A 6,633-nucleotide genomic window follows, 5' to 3' on the forward strand; every position below is an offset into this window, starting at 1 on the left:
ATGATGATTCCATAAAATGGAATGCAATTCTGTATAATGGAATTCCAGTGACAGAAAAGGAGCAAAATACTAATTTAAGTATCCATATGAATGCATCTCAAAACCATGCTGAGTGAAATTAGAGAGACACAAGAGGTCACACATCATAGGATTTCCTCGATATGAAATTTCCATCACAAGTGAACCGAGAGATGTGAAATAGGTCAGTCAGTAGTTGCTCAAGGAAAGGGGTGAAGTAAAGAGAAGAACTGAATGAATATGGGCACAAAGTTTTTCTGGAGAGGATGACAGAAGTGTTCTTAAACTCAATGGTGGCAATTGTCACTGCACTCTGTAAACTTACAAGGAATTATTGAATTGCACACCATTTATCCACATTGTCAATGGACCTGACTGGTCCAATGAGCTAATTCTATACGTCCAGGGCCAATTTAGGTGCTGGAAACAACAGAGATGAATATGTTTGTTCTCTGCCTACAGAAAGCTCATGTCTTAGAGGTTATCAAGGGAATTTTCACTGAAAGATTATGGTGATGATGATGATAATGATGATGATGATGATGATGATGATGATTGGTTCCAGGCAAGATACATTAACTACACTGTTTAAGGTATCATGCCAGGCACCAGCTCTGCATCATTCAGAGACTCCATTCAACATCATGTGGCAGAAAGAACCTGCTGCCTGAGTTTTCTCTACATGCCCCATGCAATCATGAGCAATAGTGAAATGGTTATTGTCTTATCTGTGGTCATTCATTAAAAAGCAATAGATAATGGGAAAATCTTTTAACACGTGAAGCAACAATTCACTTAAGAAAAGAAAACGTGGGGCTGGGAAGGTGGCTCAGTGGTAGAGTGCTTGCCTTGCATGCATGAGGCCCTGGGTTCGATTCCTCAGCACCACATAAGCAGAAAAGGCCAGAAGTGGCGCTGTGGCTCAAGTGGTAGAGGCTAGCCTTGAGCTGAAGAGCTGAGGGACAGTGCCCAGGGCCATAGTTCAGACCCCACTACTGACAAAAAAAAAGAAAGAAAAGAAAAAAGAAAGAAAAGAAGTCAGGCACCAATGGCTCACACCTATAATCCTAGCTACTCAGGAGGCAGAGATCTGAGGATTGCGATTCAAGGCCAGCAGGGGCAGGAAAGTCTGTGAGACTCTTATCTCCAATAAACCACTAGAAAACCAGAAGTGGTGCTGTGACCCAAGCGGTAGAGCATTAGCCTTGAGCTGAAGAGCTGAGGGACAGCACCCAGGCCCAGAGTTCAAGCCCCACGACCAACAAAAAAGAAAGAAAAAGAAAAGAAAACGTGTGATATGGATCTAGATCTGGAGCTAGAGCATCTACATCTACATGTACAAACACACACACAGACAAGCTTCCCATGTTGCTAGTACAGCAGAGGAAAGCTGATGTTCTTAAATTACTATTAGTTGACAAGAGTTGGTGTGACCTTTCTGGAAGGCAATAAGGATGCAATGATCTATGTGTAAAAATATCTCCTGTAGAATATATAAAACAGAGAAAAGCTGATTACTATCAACTCATCAATCCAGTCTAGGACTGATTAATTAAAATACATGCACCTTTCCAATGACATTGTGGATATTAATAGGATGACTACATGATTTTAGGTTTACCTAATTGATTACAGTGTTCATCGCTGAGTCTAGAATTATGAGGGGCATTCATTCATTTTATGCTTAATATTTTTTCTCTCTTACCATGCATTACTTTTATAAAAGAATAAAGAGAAAATAAATTTTTAAAAGTCACTGAATTTAAAAGTAGTTCCTCAGCCTGACAGGAGTTCTACTCTGGAGCTTGGGATACATGTTCAAGTGACAAAGACTCTACAATCTTCAGGATTGTCATTTGTATATATATGTGTGTGTGTGTGTGTGTGTATGATTGTGTACATACATATGAATATGCGATGTAATATATACATACATAAATTATAAAATTGTAGGTAGAAAGATTATAGTTTAAAGCTGGCCCTAGGAAAAAGTAAGTGACCCTACCTGTGAAAATAAATAAATAAATAAATAATAAAATAAATAAATAAATAAATTATATATATGCATAGAACACATAGTGTATATATATATATATATATATATAAACAGTATACCATATATATGTATGTGTATTTTTTTCCTCTTGGGACCATGTAGGTATTTGGTAACAGCTAGAATTCACAGCTCAGGATCCAATGTCCTAACCATCTGCTTCTTAATTTCTAAATATCTCTTGGCACCCAGAGATAGAACCGTGTGTATACATACTATAAGCAGAATTTGTAAATAGAATGAGTTCACACCTCTTAGCCCTGATATTAACAGCATATTACAAAGACCATTGTCTTTGACTAAAATTGGAATCTATACCTCATAGCTAACTAATATCTTCACTATCCTACCTTCCACTCATTGCTTTCACATCTCTCAGTGCCAGTTCCCTTGTCCCTTTTATTTACATCTCCTGTACTTGTTTCTTTGTGTTACCCATGCAATGAAATGCAATTGGCAGGGCCTCAGCCTGGGAAAGGTTGCTGAACTTCTAGGGCCTCCAAGAATGCCAAGATGAATCTTGCTTAAATCCAAGCACAACATCGTTTCTTATAAATTACTTTGTAGCCATGGAAACAACCAAGTATCAGTAATAACAAGAAGTCTTCATTGCAGGAAAACTATTTTATTGTCAAGGCAGCTGTGTCTGCCTTATCTAAATGAGTCAATTATTCATTTCATTATTTAGTGGAGCTTTCTCTCGAATGGCTCAGATTAGAAGCAGAATTATGCCTGTTTAAAACAAAGCTTGGAATATTAAGAATGGGAGGGGAGAGCAGTCTTCCTAGATGATGCTGGAAACACTGAAAAATGGATGGATTTGTGGCTGGTTTCATTGTCATGGCATTTCTTCTGGAGGGTTCTAAAATAAGCAATAGAATTATCTAGGATTTTAATTTTAAGGAATTATTAGTCAAATAAAAATATGAATATAAAAATCCTAATTCTTCCTGAAAAGATGTGCTTATTGCCAAAAATGTTAAAGTGCAAAGGAATGCATATCTCCACTCTTCATTCTTGTTTATAACCCATACGCACAGACACAAAAAGTTACCAGTTTGTTCTGTATACGTACCATTATTTTATGCATGCACATGTGCATAAATAAGTAATTTTAAGTACAAGTAGGGCCTGTATGTATCACTTAAGATTGGATTTGTCAGTGGCTCACACCTGCAATCTTACCTACTCAGGAGACTGAGATCTGAGGATCACAGTTCAAAGCCAATCCAGGCAGAAAAGCCCATGAAACCCTTATCTCCACTTAGCCACCCAAAAGCCAGAAGTGGAGTTGTTACTCAAATGACAGAACATCAGTCTTGATAGAAAAAGCAAAGAGACAGTGCCCAGACCCTGAATCTAAGCCCCAGTATGAGCACAAAAAAGGTTAAAAAAGATTAAATATGACTGTACAAAATAGAGAATATTCAGATATGTTTGGTGCAAGACAAGCACTTTACCTCTCTCACGGAAGAGAAAAACAGTAGAGTTTCTGCCATTGCATCCATATCCAAGTAGCAGATTGTGGAAGCAGAAGAAAAAGGACACAATCCTCTCCTTTTTTTTTTTTAAACTCTGGGCCTGGGCACTGTCTTGAACTCTTCAGCTCAAGGCTAGTGCTCTACCACTTGAGCCACAGCTCCACTTCTGGCTTTTTCTGCTTATGTGGTGCAGAGGAATTGAACCCAGGGCCTCATGCACACAAGGCAAGCACTCTACCACCTTCCCAGCCCACAATCCTCTCCTTTTTAAGGAAACAACTGACTATCCCTGATTGGACAGAATTTAGGAGTTGTATGTGTGTGTGTCTCTCTCACACCCAGGCATGCACTCACTCATACACACACCAACATCATTTCCTTATGTGCCTACTCTCCCACCATATCTCACCCCCATGCCTGAGGGCCTGCCTGGCTTGAGTTAAGAGGAGACAGGAGCCCATCACTAAGCACCAAAGACACCAGAACACAAGTGCGTTGTTGCATGTGTTTATATTTATTCTGTACTGTGATGTTTATCTTAACATTAGTATGCTGAGTTTTTAAAAATATACAAGTAAGCTGGGCACCAATGGCTCACACCTGTAATCCTAGCTACTCAGGAGGCTGAGATCTGAGGATCAGGTTCAAAGCCAGCCCGGGCAGGAAAGTCTGTGAGATTCTTGTCTCCAATGAACTACTCAGAAAACTGGAAGTGGCGTAGTGGCTCAAGTGATAGAGAGCTCACCTTGAGCTGAAGAGCTGAGAGACCGAGTTCAGGCCCCAGAGTTCAAGCCCCGTGACCAACAAAAAAAATTATATATCTATATCTATCTATCTATCTATACATATATATATATATATATATATAGAGAGAGAGAGAGAGAGAGAGAGAGAGAGAGTCAAACATTAGAAAAACTGGAAGGAACAGTGGCCATGAATCCCTAGCTACTAAAGGTAATTATCAACAATTTTAAAAAGAAGAAAAAATATGGGGTATTGATCAAAGGGCTACTACTGAGGAAGGCAGTGCCCCGAGGCAGTGGAGGAGAGATGGACAAAAGACCTTCAAGCTTTCATGGTGGCAAGTGGTACAGAAAGGGCATCAGTAAAACCTACCGATCAAACTAAAAGGAACATCTATTGATTCAAAGACTCTCGCCCAAAGACTAGCCATGTCCCAAGACTTGCCAAATATTGTCTGTCCTTATACTGGATATCAACAGTGAGGGAGATATGAGGAACAACTAGATGTCTGAGCATGGTTCCTGGGCATGTTTGCGAGACAGAGCACTGGAAATGGAATCTTACAAGGTGTCCCAGTGCACCACAAAGGTCACATGCCCCTTCAGCACAGTCACTTCAGAGTGACACCAGCAGGCTGGCTACTCTGTTTGGTACTCATTAGGCTATAGACAGTGTAATCAACAGAGTGTGTGCATACCAGTGCATGCTGGAATGCTTCAATAAGGAGAACATACACAGGCAATGTGGCTTTGTAACTTATATGTATCTTTGGAAAATTGAAATCCTTAGGTCAGTGCCTTTGGGTCCTAAGCCTTGTATTTCTTGTATTTGTGGAAATATTATTCTCACTTTTTCTGGCTTTCTTTGTTGCTTGATCTATTGTGCTTCACAATTATATTTAGAATTGCTTCTCCATTTCCTTATGTCCTTAGAAAACCAATAATATGTGTTAAAAAGTATAGAGATCATGTGTTAGCAATAGTTAATCATGGAAATGTTCTCTAGGCAAAGGAGTTATCTAGTCTCATGTTTCATATAAATGTGTATGTATACATGTGTATATTTATTATTCAAATAGAAATTTATAGTAGGACTTCATAGAGAAATCTTTTTGCTATTTTACATTCTAAATACTATTTATTTGGCCCAAATTTTCTTTCTTCCTTCTTCATTTTCTTTCCTTTTTTGTGCCATTACTGGGACTTGGACTCAGGGCCTCAAGCACTCTGCTTGCTTGTTCCCATTTGGTGTTCTTCCACTGGAGCCATGCCTCTGGTTAAGTGGGGATAGAGTCTTTCAGACTTTACCTGGGTTGGCTTTATACAATGATCTTCCAGGTCTGTCTCCTAAATCACTGGAACTATAGACATGAGCCATAGGCACTTGGCGCCACATTTTTTTTTGCTAGTACTGAGACTTGAACTTAGGACCTTATGCTCTTGCTTGGCTCTTTCCCTTCAGGCTGGCATTTTGGCTACTTAAACACACCTCAACTTCCAGCTTTTTACTGCTTAATTAGAGCTAAGAGTCCAACGATTCCTCTGTCCCAGATGGCCCTAAGCCACAACTCTCAAATCTTGGTCTCCTGAGTAGCTAGAATTATAGGTGTGAGCCACCAATGTCCAGCTTTCCAAATTTTCCTTTATTGCAAAATGCCAGTTTTGGAAGTTTATTGTGCTGTCTACTGCATAATGGAGCCACCTCAAAATTTTATTCTAAAATGTAAGTATTACCAATTAGAGTGTTATGTAATTAATTCACAATTGTAACTTATTCTTGAAATCCCTCATGATCTATAAATATCCACATGTAGGTTGAATATACATTTATAAGCATGTTTCACTTAATTTCATTTTTTTAAATAATCATGTTCAACTCAACTCAATGCTCTAAAAAAACCACATTTGTTTCTAAATCATTAAGCTGGAGCACTTCCCAACCGCTCAGGAGACTCATCTTCTAAAGCATATGTCTGTGTTATTGGCAATTATTTGCTGTGTCCCATGAGTAAATATTTGGGAAACTCTAATTGACATATATATTATGCACACAATTCCTATTTTAAATAGACAAGCAAGAACTGGAACCTAATTTTATGCTTCATCAGTACCCATCACTTTGTTCATACAAAAAATGTATTCATAATAACAGCAATGACATTAAAAAAGAAGAAACAGAATCGTGTTAAGATTTAAAGCTCATAACCCCCGCTTTCAATATATTTGATGTCAGTATAACTTGTGGAGGAGATGGGGAAAAACAAGTCGTTTAAGGATTCAGGTGGACCTGTTGCAACAATGAGAAGTACAAATTGTCATGTCAAAAACGAGCTTTACA

This window comes from Dipodomys ordii, unplaced genomic scaffold (assembly GCF_000151885.1).
Source record: "Dipodomys ordii isolate 6190 unplaced genomic scaffold, Dord_2.0 Scaffold95, whole genome shotgun sequence".
NCBI lineage: Eukaryota > Metazoa > Chordata > Mammalia > Rodentia > Heteromyidae > Dipodomys > Dipodomys ordii.